The 23,807-nt window shown below is 38.6% G+C and overlaps 1 protein-coding gene across 2 annotated transcripts in view; it reads left to right on the forward strand.

The window, feature by feature from the left end:
* The window catches only part of LOC100882786 (uncharacterized), a 275,505-nt gene that overhangs the window by 167,699 nt on the left and 83,999 nt on the right, over positions 1-23,807 (forward strand). The gene's annotated exons all lie outside the window — the stretch shown is intronic.

The raw sequence follows: 23,807 nt of genomic DNA on the forward strand, positions 1-23,807 counted from the left end.
ATTTGTCGCTGTGTTTTTATTTTTGTTCCTTTGGGCGGAAGATGCTATTGATTTTTGGGAAGAATTTGTGGCCGTCGCGAGGAGAGATTTTTTAAATTTTATTATTCCAGTAGCTGTTGACTGATTCGTTGAAGGCTTTCTTTATTTCCGATCTAACTGATTTTATGGCGTTTCTAAGAAGTGTTATTGTGGGGAGGTTATTAGGTGTGTAGTTTTCTATTCTAGTTAGTCTGTTTAATTGCGTAAGGATGTGGTTTTTTTGTTTGCGAAGTTTGGTGATTTTTGGGGTGATGTATTTGTCTGTGGAGTTCTGGTTTGAATGTACGCGTGGGACAGTGGCTTCTAGGGCGTTGTTTATGTGGTAGTCTAGTGTGTTTATGCTATGGTCTATCTCTTCTATTGTCATGTTTCTGTTGTTGGGTAGGAATGTGGTGTCTGTTTTTGTGAGCAGTTTTCTGAATTTATCCCAGTCTGCTTTTTGGAAGTTGAACTTGTGTGTGTGTGATGGTTCGGCTATTTCTAGGGTTTGTGGGGTTGGGGTCCGTATTTGGATTTTTACTGCTTTGTGGTCACTGTCGTAGTCGAATGACTCTAGTTTTCGTGGGCTCGGGGGGTTCATGATTTTGATTCGATTATCTGCTAGGCATATGTCAATGAAGGCTCCGCTAGTTGGAAAGGATGGGACCGCTGTACTGTGTAGGGAAGTGCGGTACTGGATGGTGTTGTCATGTGTCCATTTGTTTAGGGAGATTCCTCTACTGTTGTTTATTGGGTTGCCCCAGTTTTTGTGTTTGGCGTTTAGGTCTCCTGCGAGCAGGTAGGAGTTTTCTGGTTTATGGAGTTCTAAAGATTTGAACAGGTCGTCGAGTTCTTTGATGAATTCTTTTTTGCAATTGCTGGTGGCGTATCCAACGATTAAGAAGAGGTTGGCATTGTGTAGTTTGAGTTTTATGGCTGAGGATTCTAGACTTTTCGGAGGTTCGTTGCTATTGTGGGGGATGTGTTTAAATTTAATGCTTTTCCTTATGAGGATTCCCGTACCGCCCGCTCGTTTCGCGTCTTCTCTGTCGCTTCTAATGAAATTATAGTTTTTGAAATCTATTTTGTGGTGGTGATTGAGTTTGGTCTCGGATAGGAGCATTATGTCAGGGTTATGAGTTTCCAGGCAGTCTACGAGGGATGCGCGTCTGTCATTGCTGATTATTGAATTTACGTTTATTTGGATTATTTGTAAATGGTCTATTGTGGGTTTGTTCGGTGGGTGGGAGGTAGCCATTACAGATCTAAACTGAGGGCTTGAGCAATTAGTTCTATTTTGTTTGCGTTTATCTCAACGCTTTCGGCTATGCGCGCTATTTGGGTATTGATTGAGGTCGATAATTTCTTAATCTCTTCGAGGAATAAGGAATGTGGTGGCGTGTTGCTGTTGGTGTATGTGGTATGTGGGGTTGTTAGTGGGCTGGGGGTGAGTGCTGCACTATACGAAGTGTTTGGGTTGGTGTATTTGTTTATTAGGTTTTGTTTCCTAAGTTTTTCGGCGATTTGTGTTTGCTTTTTTTCATCTAATTTGATCTTTATTTCTGCTAGTTTGGGGCAACTGTTACATCCGAGGAATATTCCTTTTCCGTCGGTATTCGGGTCGCGACCGAATTGACTTGTAGGAATGCATTAACGCGGCATTCTGCGAAGGCGATCGCGTAACTCCAAAATGTGCATGAGTGACAAATGAGAACTCGATTTGGCACACTTTCGGGTACAAAAACCGCCGACAAGCGCGAGTAAAGAGTTGATAGTTGATAGTCGATGGTTGATGGTTGGTTGTAGTTGATTGTTCGTGACTTTACACCGAAGTGTAAAGTTTTTTGTAAAGGTTTTCTTCGCGCTCGGCCAGCGGTCATTCGCGTATCGTATCTCCGGGTCTGATAATACAAGACCCGTAAACAGTTAATTCCGGGAGTGCGTGCGCCATCGCGTAGGTCCACCGCGAAGGATAAGACTACAATCGACGTCTAGAGGGGCGAAGCAGTACTCGAAACCAAGCCACCATCAGTCACGAGTGTAAGTGCGTGTGAGAGAGAGAGAGAGATCATCATTGTAAGTAGGGAACATATATAATAAAATCTAGTATAACCAACAAAAGGCTTAGTCAGTTCGGAAATAGCCTCCATCGAATTCCCCTGATTAGGCTAGAAATCGGAAACCGGCTAAGGTCAAGGTGTGCGTCAGCACTTTAAGGTTAAAGAACCGCAGAATAGGCCGCGACGTAACACTACCACGGAATGAGGCTGGGTGACCAAATTTTTCGCAGTTTACGCAGAAGGGGTCGTCTGTGTTGTCTTTGTTTCTGGGACATTCTCCCGGGTTGTGTTTGTTGTTGCATTTTACGCATCTGTAGTCTAAATTGCAGTTGGTGGCGATGTGTCCTATTCTTTGGCATCTCTTACATTGTACTCTATCTTTTTTTATTATTTTCTCCCATTTGATGAGAGTGTGAAGGACTACTCTTATTTGTTTTAGGTTTTCTATATTGCTACTGGGCGCGAGTTGAACTATATATATGGGCAGGGATCTACCTTCGCTGGTAGATCTCCTGGTGCTGAATTTTTTAACTGAAGTGAACATCAGGTCTGGTATCATTTTGTTTTTTAGGTTTTCTAGTATTTGTTCCGGGTCAAAGTCTCCGTCTAGGTTTTTTAGTAGAATTGTATGTTGTTTTTGGTTTTTGGGTGTGTATGAATAAAACTGAATGTTCTGATTTTTTAGTGTTTCGCATGCAAGTACGTGGTTTTTTAGAGAGTCCATGTATAATATGTGTTTCCTGTCTGAAATTATTTTGGTGTAAAAGTTATTTGAAAGTTTGTTGGCTAGCTCTATTGTTCTTTTGTTCGAAGAGTCCGTTACAATTATAGGGGGAGGTTTTGGGCCGTTTACTTGTGTGTCTGTGCTTGGTGGTGCGGTGGTCTTGTCCTTTTTTGCCGGTTGGGGGGTAGCGTACCTGCACGCGTTCTTATTCGTGGAGGGTCCTGCTGGGCTGGTGTCATCGGTGCACTGTAGTGGCCGCTTCGCTGCTTCTTTTGTAAGGGTGCTTTCCTCCTTCCTTTGTTTAGGTCCGGTACCTGGGGTGTCCGATTGTCCGTTGTCCTTTGTGATCTCCATGGGCGCTGGTCCTTGGCTTCTGTTGTTTGGCGTTTGGGAACTTTCCTGGGTTTTCCCGTTTTTCGCCGTTTCTTCGGCTAACTGCTGCGTGAGGTGCTCTATTGTTTTGTTGAGTTTCTCTATGATTTTGTAAAGTTCTGTATTTGTTGGTTTGTTTGGTTGTTTGTATTACGGGCGGTGCTGGGTGCACTTTCCTTTTTCTTCGTTGGCGGCATGATGGCTTTTTTGATTTTACTGCTTACTAGATTGGGTTTTGGGGATACTTTACTCTGGGGGCAGATTTTCCTTTTTATGTCCTTGGCCCATGCGTTCAGGGCTGTGGTGTTTTCTTTCACGGTGTTGCTGTCCTGGATGATTTTTAGCAATTCGTCTAAGTCCTTGGTGATTAGTTTGTTGGGTCCATTCTGCTGCGCTGCTCTTGCGGGGGCGGTGGAGTCCGGTGTCCTGGGGTCCAGGGGCAGTGCCCCTGGCGGGTTTGCGTGAGTGATTTTGGTGGTGTTGTTTGTCCTATGTTTTTGTATGCTTCGTTGTTGGTGATTGTTACGAAAGAAACTTTCACTGAACGCACAGCATTCACACTGTGTCACAGTATGTCCAAAACGGTACGGTCACTTCGCGGGGGGCTCGGAGGTAGGTCCTACCCGTGCGAGGGTCAGTGAACGAATGACGACTTTACCTGCTTCCCTAACATAGCTGTTGAAAATGACTTTACAAATTTAGCATTTAAGGAAATCAGAGAATTAAAATATTAAATATCTCTTTAAATATTGAGTATTGACAAAAACGGCCGAATATGGGTCAACTTATTTTTCATTAAGATTCACCAGAAAAAACTATATTAAAATCGATGACCCAACTGCTGTGAGGTCTTCTTGTAAGACATTTAAGAAGAGACAGCAATTTTTATGTTTTTATATATTTTTTTATTTTTATGAACAAAAATTGAATATAATCTGAATAATAATAGTAATATAATAGCAATAATTTATTAAATAATTATGCATAAAAATCGAAGACATTTTTTGCAAGTTACAGTTATTTTAGCAGAACATTTACCACAGACTCGTTTATGGCATGTACCACAAATATTGTTCGTTTTATTATTAGTACACTGTGCTATTTGACACCGTTTACGTTTCATCGAAATATGTGTCTGGTTTTGTGACGATATAGATGATGATATTCCTTCTGCTTGAACTGTAGATCGACCGGTTAGTTCTTTGTAGTCAATTGCAAGCTCTTCGGATAACTGGAATAAAAAGTCTTTTCTTGAAATATTTTCTCCTGTTGTTTCTTTACATAATATCCAGGCATTTATTTCGGATAGATCTAGGATATTGTAAAACACTTGTAATGGCCATCTTCGGGATCCAGCTTGCATTTCATTTCAACAGTTTGCGATATGATTTGCACAAACATATACTTCTAAAACTTTACAGAATATAGTTGTATACCGAATATAGTTGTACTGAGGGTTGTGTTTCACTGTTTCTGATAGACGACTGAGTTGTATATGGCAGTGTTTCTGATGATCGACTGAAAGTAATCTGAGTAATGACGATAAATACTGCAAGTAATGACCAAGCGCAAACAGTTCAAACCGTGGGAACAACTTTTTTTTTGGTTGTTGACAGATCTTTGAGTTTGAAATATTTTCTTTTACGACTAGATGATAAATTGCTGTGTATCTTTCAGATTACGTGCCACAAAAATTTCCACGATACAATAGAACAACACCGAAAACCTATGTTCCGTGGGGGGTCAAAATGACTCATCTCGGTATATGTAGGCATACTGCATACAAATTTACAACAAAATGATAAAAAAAAAAGAAAATTGTTTTACAGAATTAATTATTTGTATATCTTAGAAAAAGTCGTGCAAAATTTTCAGAAACAAAATGTACCTGAAATGAGTTATAATTATAAGAAATATCAAACAAGTCATTTTGACCCCCTTAGTAGTTCTAGTGTTAATACGTTTATATGTTGCCGTACGTCATCGATAAGCTTCGATAGACCCTTGTACGTAGGTTTAGTTTGTTTGCGTAAATCGAGAATGGAATCAAAGTACTTGTGAACGATTATGTGTTTTCTTTCGTAATTTTCTTTGAGGAGTTCGCACGCGAGTCTATAGTTGTCTGCGATAACGTTAAGTACCGAGATCTTATTAAGTGCTTCTCCTCTCAACGGTTAGGTCTCTCAGATAAATAAATTTCTCTAAATTTGATATATCCGGACGCGCGTCGATCATTGATAGAAACGAGTTTCTATATGACAGCCAATTTTGTATGTTTCCGTCGAATTTAGATACTTCGGTAACCGGTAATTTAGCGCGCCGTTGTCTTTCAATCATCGTCGAGGTCGCAAAACTCGTATTCCCGACTTGTACCGTCGGCGGTCCTGCATCATTCATGTTCGCTACAAGATGCGCGATCTCGTAATATCTATCGCTGATTTCCTCCATCTCGTTCAATATTTCGTTTTCCGGTTCGAGTATAGCTAATTCGTCATGCAGTTCCTCGTAGGATCGAAATAATTCCATAAGCCGATCAAATCGCAATTTAAGACCTACTTTGTTGATTCGACCTTGTGCGTGCGCATTTTGCCACGACGTTAGCCTTGCTTTAACCAGTTAACTGTGATTGACGAGTCTACTCGTCATGGAGAAGTGGCACGATTTTGTGCATTGACGAGTATACTCGTCATGCGTATAAAGTAGTGACCATTGGCTATTTAAATTGTAATTTTTGAAAAAAACAAAACATATTCTCAAATTTCAAGATGTTTAGAATATTTTGAGGCCATGCCAGAATAAAACAAACAAATAAAAAATATAAATAATTTGAGATGAACTCATGCGTCCCCGTATGCACCGGCTGAAACAGCTTACCAGTTCGCACAACGAATTTATTTATGTGCGACAACAACGTTTTTTAGATTAGCGTGAAAGAAAAGCAAAAGCAAAAGTCGGAAAGCTGATTTATGATAGGGTCCCTTCAGGGATGGTCTATCATATGCATTTAATTTTTATTGCGTTTTTCATCTAATAATGATGTAATATATGTTTAAGTTAACCAAATAAACATACATTAGTAATAAAAGTGTCAATTTTATAAAATAAACCCATCGTTTTGATCCAATACCTTACCAGCGCAACTTACTCTGTGATTGACGAGTATACTCGTCATGGCTCGATTCTGGCGACACAAAACGGTGCGCGCTCTCAAACGAGGGCGCCACAGTTTACTGGTTAAGCGTTGTACGCTTTTGGGCGATGAATTTGACTCGGCTCATGATCAATTGTATACTCAATATACCGAATGAAACAAACTGTATCGCCCGAGATCTATACTGCACTCGTGAAACGAGACAGGTTCGGAACACTCTAATTATAAATATATAGAAACGCTTAACTTAATGAAAAAATGGAATAAAACACCTTAAACTAAGTAAATCTAAATTAAAACGAAATAAACAAAAATTTCAACTTGAAGAAATGCGCGTTAACCCTTAACTAGGCGCATTAAAAAAATCACCAATTAGGCGCATGGGGTCTTGAGGGACCCCAAAAAAACATTGGGAAAGGAGTGTCAAAAAGAAATAAAACTTAATGTATTTTATAGTAATTAATATAGTTCTTTAATATAATAAACTTTAAGAAACGAAAACATAACTGGAACATTATATGTAATAAAAAAATATAAAATATATATCCTCTCTTTAAACTCATTTTTTTTGGCATGGCCGAGATCAACTTAAAAAAAATAATTAATCAGTCTCATCAGCGGATTCTTCTGTTCTGCACCCGACGCAGTAAACCCTCGAGTGTTGCTGACAAATAAATTTATGACATTTGAAGCATTTTGTTGGCACTTTTTTGTCGTCCTTTCTAGGACATGATGAACAGCGCCCGCGCTTAGCTGTCGATTGTTGTACCGTCTCGTCCACATCATGAACTTCGCGGAGCCGTTTCTTTGTTGTCGTTGGTACAGCACGTAGTTGTATGCGACGTTTTTGGTGATCTTCCACAAGTGCTGCTGCTAATTTTTTCAAAAAAATCCGTCTTGTATGTGTGATGCTCTTATCAGTATTCGCTTTGTGTATGACAAATGCGTTGATGCCAGATAAGTTTATAAGATGAAAAAATACAGCCAGTGGCCATCTCTTTGTTCTTCTTCCAACATTATAATTGCTGCAAAGTTGGTCATTACAATCCACACCACCTTTGGTGCTATTGTAATAAGTAATTATTTCTGGCTTTTGAGCTCTGGCTGTTGTTTCGTCAATGGCGTTATCATTGTGCATGGTGGAAAGTAAAACAACAGCTTTCCTTGGCTTAGGAACATATGAGACTATAGTCATTTGATTATGAAATCCGAAAACTGAACTACATGTTGGTCTATTTTTGTTTGGCAAAAATTCAGTTGGGATATCAGGCTTCCTTTTATTCAATGTACCAACAAGAGTCAATTTATATTCAGGCGTTAGCAACTCCTTAGCCAGTTTTGTACTTGTGTACCAATTGTCAGTTGTTATGTTTCGACCGCTGCGTTTTATTGGTTCAACTAGACGTTTTACAATCTCATCTGGAGAATTGGATATCTGATATTCTCCATCTGGTTGTTTTCCAGAATAAACTTCAAACTTGCACAAGTAATATGTTTTCGAGTCCACCATTGCTTGAACTTTTATTCCGTACTTGTTTGGTTTATTAGGCATGTAAACCTTCCCTCTAAAGCGACCACGAAAACCAACCAACTGTTCATCGATAGTTACATTCTCGCCGGGGCAATAAGCAGATAAAAACTTACTCTCTATAATTTGACACAAATATCTTATCGCTGCCATATTATCAATTTTTAGTCTTTCCGCTCGATCTGACGTATTATCAAATCGCAGACATCTCAACAAAAATAGAAAACGTTTATAAGACATTGTTAGCCGAAACATTTCTACGCCTGATCCATCTTGTGCCCATAAATCAATAAAATTCAAGTGCGACCCTTTTAGGACTCCAGCCATAATCAGTAAGCCCAAAAATGCATTAATTTCCGTATCATCAGTAGAGGTTGCATCACGATCTCTTTCGAACTTTTCCTTTATTTTATCAATATATAAATTGGTATTTGTGACCAAAAGTTCAATAGCATCACTGTCAAAGAACAATTGGAAGCATTCAAGGGGAGATTTGGCGTTTCTTGCATACGCTTTGACTCCCGGTAAGTGAAGAATAATATTTTGTGCTCGGGTCCTTACTGCTTTCGATAATGGTACTTTAGACCATTTCACTTTCGGGCCATTTCTCTGAGTATGTCGAGATAAAAAATAGTTACCTTCCGATGGTTCAGGGATGTCTTGAATATTTTCGGACTCTTCAATTTCGCTTTCTGAATCATGAGCACTATCAATAGCGGTATCGTTTACCGTTTCGTCTTCCGAATCCGAACCAGCTACATCTTGCTCTTCATCGGACACTACCTCCAGCCATTGCAATATTTGTCTTTCGTTAGACATTACAAATCAGTAAAAAACTGAAAAAAGGTAAAAGGATCAAAATAAACTCAAAAATACATAAAGCAATTACGCAGTATAGAAATACACACATACAAAGAAAAATAATACACAATATCCTAATATAAACTAAAAGAAAACACAAAAGTAAAAATTAACATCCGCCAAAAAATGTAACGTAACTGGTCGCATGGGGTCAGCGCTCTAGAGAGCAGCGATACGTGCGCACGTGTTGATGTTCTGGACGCGACTAATTTGCGTACCCCGCGGGGAGTGAGGAAGCTAGAAAAAGCGTGAGCGCGCGGTAAGCACTGTAAAACATTTTTTTTTCAATTTAAAGTGGCCCTGACCCCATGCGCCTAATTAAGGGTTAAAGCTAGTGGGTGGTACGCACCCAAAGTGTTCGTACTTGTTTATCGGTCGTGAATAATGCAATCGCTCTACTATACTAACACGACTCGCCGCCACCCTTGACAGAAACCAACTGTTTACAGCTGGAGGTTCAGCCCTAGTTAATGCGAAACGTTCCTCTAAAACGGTAGAGTCCTCTTTTGGCTTACACCAAGCTAGTAAGCGTCCTAGTACACCTGATACAAATCCGTCTCCAATGACTGCGCCAACTCCTCCAAGCAGTTTTTGCATCGTGTCTTTCGCGAATTTCTAGGCGAAACTAAGGAAGCCTGTTATGTTAACCCATACGTCATTGAGAGCATGTACCACGGTAGGGTTTTTAGCCCAATAGACACAGCCAAAAACACCCGCTATGAAACTCGGGACTCCCAGTGCTAAAGTAAAGATATCCATTGAATGACGCTCACAACCCTCACTGCGCCCAAGTGTAGCAATGCCCTCCGACAGTATGGCGACGGCGATCGGGACACCCGAGTACACCTCAAATGCGTCCCAAAAATTTTCACTGTTAATTATCCCTCTTCTACAGCAGTTTGCGACCCACACTATGAGAACCGAGAACATAGAACTCGAATTGCAATGCAGGATGTGGTTGAGAGCATAGCCATAGCAAAGGAATCGAAGTTACCAAAGTACTCTTCAACGTAGGCATTTGTGCCGTCTGGTTGCCTCGTGCTTTTACAACTGGCTCCAGCCTGGTACTTAAGTGTTCTAAGACCAGATCGTACAGCTATCAGGCAGACGGCTACGATGACACCAAATACTGCTGTTTTTATGTCCATAGTAAGTGACTGCATCATTGCTGTTATTACAGCGCCAAGTGAATTCCGCGGCATATTCCCATCTTAGACACGTGTAAACAAGAGGTAGACTTGTTTCACAAACACCGTCGCATTTCCGGTACATCCAAGGAGGGTACTATTCGACGCAGATACTCCTAATGAGGTAGCAGCGACATTAGACAATATTTCAGCGCCCGCAGCCTGAGCAGTTACCAAAAGCTGGTTGCGAATAATGTACCCAATGCCACATCCGGCTCCAATTTCGAAAACCAGGTCCCATGTGCGGTCGCTGCTTGATATTTGTCTACTATAGACATCGTAATCGTTCGCGACACCACCACAGAGCCCTTTGACGACAAAACCAACTATCTGGGCTATGCATCCTACGATAGCTAGTGGCGTCGCACAGTGTGTCGTTTGGCCAATCTAGCGGGACAAAAATCAATTTTTCAACTTACACAGATATGTCCACTGACATTATGTATCGATAGTAAAATGTCCATTTTATAAGAAAATAACAATATTAATGTAAAAAACAATGTGTAATGATCTGTTAATAGTATCTGAAAATTTAGTTTGACGCAACTACTTCTACGAGCACTTTTTCCGCGCTTGAGATTTTTGATAATCGTGTTGTGCCAGTATCCAATATTAATATTTGTGTATACGTAGTGTTATCTTCTGTCATTCAGAATGATTTCTACACTTGTCATGTTTTGAAATAGCATTTGATTAATCTTTTATACCTTTTCAAATGTTAGCATATAATTTACATTCTATTTCACAATATAGGTAGATTTTTAACATAGTATACCACTTTATACCATGTTCCCACTTTTTGTGTCGAAAGCTAGACTTATAAACAACATAAACCTGAAAGGGCATTACAGACAAACACTGACATCTATCATTTTTATTTAAACATATCGCGCTGACGCATGCCCTTTTCGTTAAAACGGAAAAGCTTCAAGAATGGATACTAACAGGGATTTATTCAACAGATTATTAATTTCTTCAGATCCGTTTATTTCACATTTACGAACTTCTCAAAAAACTGTCCGGAAAAATATAATAATAGAAATACAACAATTCTTGGAAGAACCATTAGTTGATCCCAGTTCCTCGGAAGACGTATCACACGAAAGCAACGTTGACTAAAAAATATATTCATGTTTTAAAACATATAATAAAGATTTTGTATATTAGTTTTATCGAATAAATAATGTATGATATAATAGAAAAATTTGTATAATGTGTGACGGATCGGTGGGGGAAAGCCCGAAGGAGGTTCCCTAGAGTGGGGGCAGTTAGGGAAAACGGCCCTCCACGCACCGATGCTCACACCCACGGCCGCACAGTGGTCTGAATCGAGAAATTTAGTGACATTTTGATATAATTCCTATATCATTAAAGATATCGAATTAAAATTTGGAGTGAAGAATATTCATAAAACGTCGATTTTAATGATATATAATAAAATATATTTTGTTTATTTAATAACGTTGTTTTTGTTAATTTTAAAATTTATTTACAAATTTAGTACGTTTTTTTTTCAATTAAATACATTTAACTTAGGTGATACTATTCTTTTATTGGATGATAGAGTTGATTTAAATTAAAACTCACTATATTTATAATGAAAAAAAAAGTGGACCTGCGAACCACGTTTTATGGGAGAGTGAAGTCTCTTCCCTGTCACAATTCGGCACAGTCCAAGCACACGTACGAAATAGAAATAAAATATTGTTTTCATTTGTTGTTACTATTTACACAATTTTATTGTTTTCTATTTTCCTATATCCGTTTCCTATTAAGAGAACAAGTCTAGAATTATGTAACGCATGAATTTTTTAATCTATAAAAGTAAATTATTTATTCTTACCATTTCAGTTAACAGTTTTTACTTAATTATTAGTTCTTCAGCTTCTGAGTCCAGAGATTTAGGTTTTTTATTGTGACATTTAATTCGCCAAGATGATATATATGGATCAGAAGTTAGTAATAATTTGTGAAATATATCTTCGTTGGTAGCAATCCGTGAAATTTTTCGACTAATTTTGCATCTGTAATTTTTAAAGTCTTTATGTCTACTCTCCAGAGCTTCCTCAGACAATTGACCAATTGGTAATAATGCATGCTCGATGATTTCTTTCCCGTGCATTAATATTTTATGTACAGAAGCCGGCATAGGATACCAGCCATAATGACTTACAAAGTATTTCGCTGTATCGTAAGCATATTCTTCAAACTTCTGTACATTTATTTTGTAAGGCGATGAAATAACTTGTAGAATGACGTGAAATTTTTTAATTAACGTTTCATCTAATCCTGTTATGTTGGCCGAAAATGCTGGATTTGCAAAAAATGTTCTTGCGGTATTTCCATCATTCGATGAACCCCATCCTTGTTTTACTACATCGACCAATAATCCTATTTTTTTTCAAAATTGTTGTTGAATATTTTTTTTTCTCTCTTCTCGAATTTTTTTTAAATCTAATGAATGCACGGACCATTGTTTGAAGGGTAAATTATATGCAATATGTAAAAGGCATTCGAAACATCTTATCCATGCATGGAGAGTGGAAAGGCCAAATGAATAATTGGTGACATTGCACTCTTTTGATTTTATCAAATCTAAATTATTCATTTCGGTTGGCTTAGCATTACAAATATAACATCGCATTGCGGATTTTGTATTTGTAAGCGCATTGCAAATTTTATTGTCTACCATAGTAAGAAGCATTATATATTCTATTTGTGTGTTATTTATTTTAACTGGCTTTAAATTTTCTATTTCATTATTTATTGAGTTTATTGTTTCATCAATAAGTTGTTGTGTTTCTTTCATAAATTCAAATTTAATAGGCCGACAGAACCATGTTGAGGATGGCCGCGGATTTTTCCAAATAACTTCTTGTGTAACTTTATTTTTTACTTCTAACGGGACTAAACTGCATGAAAAAATGCTCTCCTCGTTCATATTGAAATCTACTGTACTTTGTTTATATTTTACCTGTCCTGAGGAACCATCACATCCCCACTTGCACGTTAATATTAATTCCGTATTATCTTCAAAATTATTTAAATTTTTTAATATTCGTTCAATGATTTAATAATGCTTGCAATTCAACTTTTGCAGAGCTTTCTGTAACGGCAATAAATTCTTTAGGCGGATAACATTTTTTTTTTTCTTGCAATAACGTGTAATATGATGGATATGGATTGTTTTTACATTCTATTGCTTCATTTCTAATTGTAATATATTGGAATTTCGATAAATTTGCTGCGACAAACGTGCATAGTGCCTTTTCTGCCGACATCTTTCTTTTTTTTAATATACTACCACTTAAGAAATCTTTCATTTTTTTGTAGTCACAATCAGTACTTTCTATATGTTTCAGCAACCGATATTTCTCATGCATTTTATTTTTTTGAAAGCTCATTTTGGTAGCATTCAACAATTCTTGTAATGTAAAGTTAGTTACGAGCGATTTGGCCCTTCTTACCTTCTCTCTCTTGCTACACTCAGATAATGCCTTCCTTCCTTTGTAGATTTCTACAATACTTGACTTTCTTGCAGGAGTGCCGGTTGATATACATGGTGTGTTCATTGTAGGTGGATAGACGAATTCTCGATGTAACCATTTTTCATTGCGTTTCAAAAATTTATTCTCGATATAATGAGATTCTATCCATTTTCGTTTCAAATTAGAAACAAACTTCTTTAAACTTATGTTCAATAATTTTGAAGTTTCGGGTGATATTTTAACTTTTTTACATATTTCATTATGCAAAAATGAATAATCACCCAAATCTTTGGACGCATTCCTCAATATAATAAATAAATCGAAATTTTTACAAAAAGCGTCCATTCTTATTAAATAACAAATACCTAAATAGCAAAGGAAGAATTTTTCAATACAAAAAACACCACATGTAACAAATGTCCAAGTATTTAAATGCTTACCAAATATACGTGAAACATATAATAGAAATTAGAACAATAATTAATGATAACTCCAATAAACGATAATTTAATTATAGTAAATAATGTAAAAGAAATAATATAAATAATGTAAAAATATAAGCCGAGATAAACACTAAATAAAATCTATGCAAGACTATAACGCTCCAAAAATTTTATTGTTCACTTCGATACGTTTGTGCATCAACTGAATGCAGACTGAAAAAGAAAAACGTTGAACAATTTAACAGCCTAAACATTTGAAGTATTTCCATCAGCTGTCTTTTGTGTCACGTTTTGGAGAATGGAACTATAAACGTAACCATCGAGAGTGAATGGATCCTATACATATAGCGATGCGAGTGGCTTTAAATAATAATAACTAGACAAGTAGGACAAAGTAGGAAATAATTATTGCACAATTATATAGAAGGAAGTATGCTGAACATATTCCATTTTTTTAAATTTTGTGACTACTTGAGACTCAAAAGATATTCCATAATAATTACTAACAACTTGAAGAATTTTCTGTATTGCATTCAGTGTAACATTTGTAATACATTTTGAACAGTAACTTTTAAGTACCACTGCTAATTTGCAGTTTAACGACATACCTTCCATTTAAAAAAAATTAAAGAAAAAAAATTGAAAAGAATCGTCAGCGTACCTTAAAGAAAAGGGATAATTTTTTTGCAAAAAATGTTATCTTCAAAACTTCCAACTTTAATTGTCTATTACACATATAGTTTTAATTCAATTTTATTAACTTTTTCATTTCTGAGATTGAGAGAGACTTAACAAGCAATATACATTCAATATACATCTATACGAGAAAGTTGATATTTTGGCGAAATGTCACTAAATTTCTCGATTCAGACCACTATGGGCCGATTTATTTAACGGAGCGCCAGTGCTAATGCACTCGTCCGTAGTAATCGCCCTTCCGGCTGCTCTGTCGGGAGCGGGAATCAGAGGGGGTCAGAAAAAAACTAGTAAAAGACCCGCGAGTTCGTATCCAATAGAAAATGCTTTTATTCGGGCCTCCAAGTAGGCCACGTAAGCAGAACAGAAAATGAATTCGCGTGGACCCCACGCGTTACAAGCAACGGTCGAGGAATAAGGGGGTCGACTCGCCAGTTGCGAGAGAGGCTTTCGCGGCGCGGGGGCACACGGTACGCGCGAGTACAAAGATAGAAAGATAGGAAAAACGCTGGGGTATTCGCCCGCGAAGGAACACGCCCTCTTAGGGGTCGTGGACAGTAAGGGGACGTTGGTCCTAAATACCAAACACAGCGAAAAGAAAAAAAATTAGATTAGAGGGGACGGTGTCGTGTAAACCGTCCGCGGCCTCTAGGGTCCTCGTCACTGGGGCCAGGGGTCCTATCGCCCTCGCCCACGCGCAAATGAATAACAAAAAAAAGGGTACGGAGATGACTCCTACCTTTTTGCGCCGGGGTGTCCAAAAAAAAATCCACGCTGGGGCGGCGACGAAAAAAAATCCACACAGGCTTACACACACACGCAATGCAGTACACAAGAAACAGAATACGGAAAACGAAACGCACTACTAAGATTCAAGAAAAAAAAAAACTGAGACGCAAAACACAATGAAAAGAAAGAGAAGACGGGCTTTTTTTTTTCTAGCAGGGCTTTTGCGGAAAACGACTTCCTCACGCGGCGGCTCGCTAGCTTCTTCTCGATCCATCCTCTTCTTCCCCGGTTCGCGGTATTCCCCCACCCCGAGGATTTCGGCGTCGAGGATGGGCCATTCCGCGGTGGTGTCTGGTGGCCAGGTCCTGGGGCCCTCTCGAGGTGGCAGTTGAGGGTGGCTTGTCCCCAGGCCTGGCGTTTCTCGGTGGTCGGCTGCCGGTCGCCCCCGCGGAGGATGACGGGGTGGCGCCGCGACCGGACAGCCGGTGTCCTCTTCGGTGGACCCATCCCGCGCCTTCGTCGCTCAGGGAGAGGTTCCTCCGCGACCGGGGACGACGACAGCTCCTTCCTGGTGGCTGGAGGGTAGAAGGGAGGAGGACAAAAGCGTGGCGCGCGAATACAAAAAAGGATGCTCGAAAGGAAAAAAAAAAGAAAAAAAAAACGGGACACTCTCACGCTCACTCATTCCTGTCCCAGCGGCGAGGGGGTCCGCTTGGGCGGAGGAGTGGGGCTGGCAATTCGGGGGGATCCTCGTAACGAGGCATAACCAAGAAAAAAGAAGGCTAATCAACTAAATGAAAGTATGCCTCGTTACAAGGTTTGTTGATGACTTGTCTTCGTGTGCGAACAGGTTCCATTTCCACAGAATGTTTAGTGGAAAGTGTAACGTCCCTGGTACTAAAACCTGGTATTTTACAGCGCTTATGAAGCAAAGAGCGGCTTTTGCTTATTAAGCGACTCGTTTTTACTATAACTAATTCTAAAAGAATGTGGGATCGTGGTGGCGTGTGGTTAAAGAGTGAAATCTACAGGCTAATACCTTTCATTAATTAGGTTTATTCAAATAATGATGAGAAAAAGAGTTATAATTGACAATTACTTTAGTAAATATAAAAATGTATATGTGACTGAATTCTATAAGCAAATTAGAGTATAATAGACTTGTTGTTGACGCAAATCGCAGAACGGTAGCTAACTACTTCAATTACGCGGTTTTAATAATAATAATATGCGCAACGCGAGAAAATAACGCAATTTATAATGCAATTTAATAATGCAAGAAAATAACGCAATTTACAATGGATCTAGATCCTAACAAAACTGACAGAACAATATTTGGTTAATTACAAAAACTCTAAAATTTGTATTAGACGTGGAACAGTTACTCCTTATTTGACTCTAAACTAATTAGTTCATGGCCCTTTTTGTCAGAGCACAAATCGACACCCAAAACCTGATCGCTTAATTGGGGAGCCTGCGTTAGCTGGCTACTAGAACTACCCAACGATGCAAGAATCAAGTGACCGACGTGTGACCAACAGGGTTGCAAATAAAATGACTCGACTTTAATTATTTATTGAAATTACTGAAACGCCACCCAAAGGACACGGGCTTCAGAGACCAAGCCGCTCAATGATGGGGAGCCTGCGTTAGCTGGCTACTAAACTACCCAGAGCGAACTCCGAGAATCTGACGGCGAATTAGTAATTCAGGAAAATAAGAAATATGTATGAGTGGCTGGCGAGCTCTCGTTGATGTCTTAGTTTCTTCTGGGGCTGAGCATAGCCCTCTCTTTACGGAGTTTCAGATACAAGACCGTTTGAACGGGGAGCCTGCGTTAGCTGGCTACTAGAACTACCCAACGATCGAGTATCCAAATGGCTGATACCCGCTGTCCAGTCAAAACTAAGAATCTTGTAGGCTCTTACCAGTTAAAACTGCTCCAGTTAGTCGCTTCCTAAGAGGTCCGGCACGTAGTACTTCCAAGATTGTTCTGCGCTCGCAGCCGCTGCTGCACGCCCTTTTATACCCAGAGAATCATGGATTTTTCCCGCTCAAAAAGTAGTTATTATTTTATTACGCTTTATTTAGTAGCAAATATATATTAGTTTGATTAATAAAAATACGCTTTGATTTATTATTAATTAGTTTTTCACAAGTTTTCCCGTTAAATCGTATTTTTAATAATTATTAGATACGCAAATTATAAGTGTTTTAATAGAAGAAATAATTAATCGCAAACAATACATAAAATAATAGCTAAAAATATAACGTAATTTATAATGAGTGAATAATTAATAATATATATAATATAAACATTTAAATAATAATTTATAATAACTGTGTTTCGAAGTATATCTTCTGTCTCTTTCTAACTAACGCGCGCGCCATCGATCGGTGATCTATTCTAAACAATGTTGCACGCGTGAGCTACCCCCATCCCATTACCATGTGAATTTTTATGGCGCGGTCGGTAATACAATAGAAAAAGATATTAGAATTAAAATGCTTCTCTGTTTATCGGCTGGATGATGTACCCGGGGACGTTACACAAATGTAAACACAAAATCGACGCAATTGTCCTTTAGCGTCGTAAAGTTCGTAGTTGAAAAATATAGAGAAATATATTATAATAATGAAGCAAACAACGATAGAAGAGCGACAGATAGTTCTAAGAAATTTTCAAAGTGGAAAAAGCTATCGTGAAATTGCGAAAATTATTGGTAGAAGTGCTAGTACTGTTCAGTATATTATAAAACGATATGAAAATGAAAATAGAATAAGTAATGCATTAAAGAAAGCTCCAAATAAAAGGTTCCAAGTAAAAATAGTACGAAAAATTAAAGAGAATCCGAAGATTAGTGCACCGAAACTTACGAATGAAGCTGAAACATATTTAGGGAAAAGTTTTAATCCAGAAACAGTAAAAAGAGTACTCAGAAAACAATTTTCACGGACGTATAGCTCGGAATAAGCCTCTTACAAGCGAGAAGAACAAAAGAAAGAGATTAGATTTCGCAAAAGAATATTTATGCAAAGATTTTGATTTTTGGAAGGAAACAATATTTAAAGATGAAAGTAAATTTAATATCTTCCATTCAGATGGCAAAATTATGGTGTGGTGTCCACCAAATGAAGAGTTCAAAATTCAAAATTTAAACAGTACCGTGAAACATGGAGGGTAATCAGTAATGGTATGGAGTTGCATGTCTGCTGCCGGAGTGGGTAATTTAGTGTTTATCGAAGGCAATATGAATAAATATGATTATATAAATATTTTAAAAAACAATTTGAAGGACAGTGCCGAAAAATTAGGGATTTTAAACACATTTAAGTTTTATAGCGACAATGACTCCAAACACACTTCGCATGTAGCCAAAATGTGAGTATTGTACAATTGCCCTAAGTACTGAACACACCGCCACAGTCACCTGATTTGAACGTGATAGAACATGTCTGGAACGAATTAGGGATGAGAATCCGGAAACATACCATTAAGAATAAAAGTGACTTAAAAAAGGCATTAATGGAGGAATGCAGCAAAATTGAACCCAGTTTTACTGAAAAATTGGTAAAATCCATGCCAAATAGATTGCGTGCGATAGAATGTAGTCGTGGGTATCCAACAAAATACTAATTTTTAATTAAAACAAATTGTTGGTTACTTTTCTACAAATGTACGATTTTAGCTGTGAGGCGTTTTTCAGCATGAATCATAGGAACTTTGTTTTTTTTATATTTACACAACTCTGTTTCATTTGACACTACTGCATAATAAATATAGATACATTTACAATATAAATTCGTGATATTTTTTTTCCTAAACCTTACCTAAACTTTTTCACGAGAAGAAACGTATTCGTATATTGTGACGGATCGGTGGGGGAAAGCCCGAAGGGGGTTCCCTGGAGTGGGGGCAGTCAGGGAAAACGGCCCTCCACGCACCGATGCTCACACCCACGGCCGATTTATTTAACGGGGCGCCAGTGCTAATGCACTCGTCCGTAGTAATCGCCCTTCCGGCTGCTCTGTCGGGAGCGGGAATCAGAGGGGGTCAGAAAAAAAAAACTAGTAAAAGACCCGCGAGTTCGTATCCAATAGAAAATGCTTTTATTCGGGCCTCCAAGTAGGCCACGTAAGCAAAACAGAAAAATGAATTCGCGTGGGCCCCACGCGTTACAAGCAACGGTCGAGGAAAAGGGGTCGACTCGCCAGTTGCGAGGGAGGCTTTCGCGGCGCGGGGGCTCACGGTACGCGCGAGTACGAAGATAGAACGGTACAAAGAAAACGCTGCGGTATTCGCCCGCGGAGGAACACGCCCTCTTAGGGGTCGTGGACAGTAAGGGGACGTTGGTCCTAAATACCCAAACACAGCGAAAAGAGAAAAACTAGATTAGAGGGGACGGTGTCGTGTAAACCGTCCGCGGCCTCTAGGGTCCTCGTCACTGGGGCCAGGGGTCCTATCGCCCTCGCCCACGCGCAAAGGAATAACAATAAAAAGGGTACGGAGATTACTCACCTTACGAAAGGTACTCCTACCTTTTTGCGCTGGTGTACTCCAAAAATATTCCACACTGGGGCGGCGGCGACAAACACTCCACGCAGGCACACAATACAAAAAAAAAAACACAAAGTAGAAAAACGGAATGCACTGCAAAAAGGAAAAAGAAATCGAAAACACAAACTAAAAACGCGAGACACAACGGAAAGAAAAGGGTTGAAATTGAGACTTAAGCGGGGATTTTGCGAAAATTTTGACTCGACGTCGCGGCGGCTCGCTGGCTTCTCTTGAACCATCCTCTTCTTCCCCGGTTCGCGGTATTCCCCCACCCCGAGGATTTCGGCGTCGAGGATGGGCCATTCCACGGTGGTGTCTGGTGGCCAGGTCCTGGGGCCCTCTCGAGGTGGCAGTTGAGGGTGGCTTGTCCCCAGGCCTGGCGTTTCCCGGTGGTCGGCTGCCGGTCGCCCCCGCGGAGGATGACGGGGTGGCGCCGCGACCGGACAGCCGGTGTCCCCTTCGGTGGACCCATCCCGCGCCTCCGTCGCTCAGGGAGAGGTTCCTCCGCGACCGGAGATAACGGTGGTTCCTTCCTGTTGTTGGAGAAGGGGGGTTTGGGGGGGAGGGGGGGGGGGGGGGGAGAGAAAACGTAGCGTCCGACATAATTTAAAAAAAACACACACGCTCGCTCATTCATACCTGCCCCAGCGGCGAGGGGGTCCGCTTGGGCGGAGGAGCGGGGCTGGCAATTCGGGAGGATCCTCATAACGAGGCATAACCAAAAAAAAGAAGGTAATCAACCAAATGAAAATATGCCTCGTTACAATATGTGATGTACAATTTTGGCTGTGACTTACAGTACGATACGGGTCGAGGGACCAATTGATTGTCTATTTTGAAGAAGACGGTTAGCTCGAGCTATTACAGAATAATAATTGTTTTGAATTTTGAACCGACGTGGTTCTTCAGAATCGTCTAGTTCTTCGATATTAAATTGAATGTCATCAAAACGTTTCCACGCTTCAGTTAAACCGTTCACGTAAGTTTGCAGAAGAAATATATCCTGACGGTCTGAGTTTTCATAAGTATCGAGAAAATTCATGGGAGAAGAAATCTGTCCAATGATATTACCTCGTTTACGTCGCAGGGTACTAATGTTAAGCCCACGCAAGGAAGAATGTGCCTGGTTAGATCCTGATGGATTCGACATTATAAATATGTATAGGGAAGTCAACAAAATTGGCGATTCGAACGACAAAGCTTACCTCTATGCAGAAGTGCTAACTAATACAAGTTAGACTATTGTACTGTACAAACCTCTCGGATCCAAGTAATGTCTGTTGTGTCGTAACTTGTAGAAGTTTGAACACACGTAATAATCCAGCTTTATAATAAAGGTGACGTTCCGTGAACGCTCTATCCCCACTACTGGGGGGATCTCCCTCGAAATCAGTCAAGAATGAAACACGATTGGTCGCCGAAACGACGAGGATCGAATATCGGTGAGACACATACTAATGCAAGCAAAAGAAAAGATTGTAACTTTCTTATTTCTTACTATTTTTTCATGAAACTTTGACTGTTGTATTTGTCTAGATTTCCTGATTAAAATGACACCAAACACGATATGAGTACGATCGTAATTACTTATGTAACAAGCCATAAAAGTTTGGGATGTAACATTTACGGTAGAGGTGCGAATTCCTCCTAAAGGCTTGCTATACAAGTAATTATGATTTTAATTATACCGTGTTTGATACCATTTTAATCAGAAAAACGAGACGAATACGATAATGAAAGCTTCATTGATGAAACCCCAAAAATAAAGAATTTTGATTTTTTAATTTAAAAGACAGAAGACGCACGGAGTCTTTCATGTTTGCCGAACGCGTCAACCTTCTGCTTCTCTTTCTTTTCCATTCGCCGTCCTCTTTTATGTTAAAAACTTTAATCACTCGTTACACACGCAATTGTTAACGTAATTATATCATGTTTGGTGTCATTTTAATCAGGAAAACTAGACAAATACGACAGTAAAAGTTTCATGAAAAAATAGTAAGAAATAAGAATGTTACAATCTGTTCTTTTCCTTGCATTAGTTCGTGTCTCACCGATATTTGATTCTCGTCGTTTCGACGACTGATTGTGTTTCATTCTTGACTGATTTCGAGGGGGATCCCCCCAGTAGTGGGGATACAATTTTAACATTTACGGTAGAGATCTTTTTAACACTTACGGAGAGAATACTGTATAAGGCACTTATAACACTCGCTTAATCCAGTTCAACACTTTGCACTAAGTCCATACACTAAAAAGTTCGTATCCGGCTCGAAGGACCGAAAAATGTTTTGCAATAAAGAAGGAAAACGTTCACTATAACTGTCCAATTGGAAGAAAGTTTCAACTTCCTGTCCACTGCTTCTCCACGACTTGTTAAAGCGATGAAGGTTATATGTTGATTTATTCAGATTGATGTTACGTGAAAAAGGAGTATATGTAGTGTGGCTCAGAATCCTTCTCACTGGTAATCCAGGTCAACGAAGGTTGGAACTCATCATCCCACAGGTAGAAAATGGTTGTTGGAACGGAGGAAAGAATTATTGAATATGTGGTTACAAAAAGCGTTCCTCTAATTGGGATTAGATAACGTTCCTATCAATCCCACCGTTAGATGTTTATGGTTTTCGCGTGTGGAAAAATTTCGTAAGGAAAACATCAGATTTAGTTATAATTTTAAATTTAAATATAAATTTACATGCTCGTGACACCATAATAAAAATTCAATCGCTTACACACAATCAACTATCAGCACCTCAATACATTAAATTGTTTCAGTATACATGGTTTCGATGCAGCTATGTTGTCGAGAGGCCAGGAGAATTCGAAAACCCTGTGGAGTTTTGTTTCACCAACACGTCAAGTATAACTTGCAGTCTTTGCAATAGTGTTGTTTGTATAAAATATTCATGGTGTCAGGAGCATTGTTTCAATCACTTTCAGAGAGAAATTTCCGAGCAATAATTAACAGTTGCCATTAATTCTATATTTTATATTGTATTTTTTGTGTATTTTATATTGTGTTTTTTGTGTATTTTATATTGTGTGTCAAATTTTATTTTATAATATATATACATGTATGCATGTGTGTGTGTGTTTTAAGTTACCAATTTTATTATATTTTGTTCTGGACGTTATTCTTTTTGTATCTATTACACTTTATTTTACTTTTTGCTGGTAAATACAAAAATATTTAAAAAGAGATTATACAAATTTTTTTTCAAACTGATTTCTTTTCACTCATTTAGGAAAAATGTCAAACATTCGTAAAAATATAGATTTATATTTTATATTAAAAAATAGTAACAGAGATATGAATGATTATGAATTTTTGTACAAAAAGATATGTGAATATATTTCGATCTCTTCAGAAGATTTACATGATCTTAAAGTACGTCTCAAAAAATTCACATTTAAACTGAAACAGAAATGGGTGAGGGCAAAATACACAGAAAATAGATTTCTTGTTCAGAATAATGAATGGCTCCAACAAAATTTTATTTATACAAATTCAATAGCCACTAATATTCCATCTACAAGTAGAAGCTGCACAGATATAGTACAACCACGACATTTATCCAGTACTGTATCTACTTATAGAGGCAGGAAATCACTCTCTGAATGTACAAATCGAGAGAAAATACGCAGGGCTCGCTCGTTCATTAATAATTTTTCCTTGGTTGAATTGATTAACGCCACGAAAATGAGTCGCCGAGTTCATGGATTGCATGAAAAAGCACGCTTACTACAATATGTACATAGAAATGAATATAGAAATATTGAAGGTTTCTTGAAAAAGAAATTAATTGTAAATAGAACACAATTTCCTGCAGAGAAAGCATTAATTATGTTTATTATGGCTGATTTGTCAAAATTTCAGTATATCACAATTAGAAATGAAGCACTACAGCATAACAATAATCAATGGTCGTCATACAATAAATTATTAATCGAAAAAAAGAAATGTTACCCGCCAAAGAATACAATTGAAATAA

The sequence above is a fragment of the Megachile rotundata genome, chromosome 3, assembly GCF_050947335.1.
Source record: "Megachile rotundata isolate GNS110a chromosome 3, iyMegRotu1, whole genome shotgun sequence".
NCBI classification, from domain to species: Eukaryota; Metazoa; Arthropoda; class Insecta; order Hymenoptera; family Megachilidae; genus Megachile; species Megachile rotundata.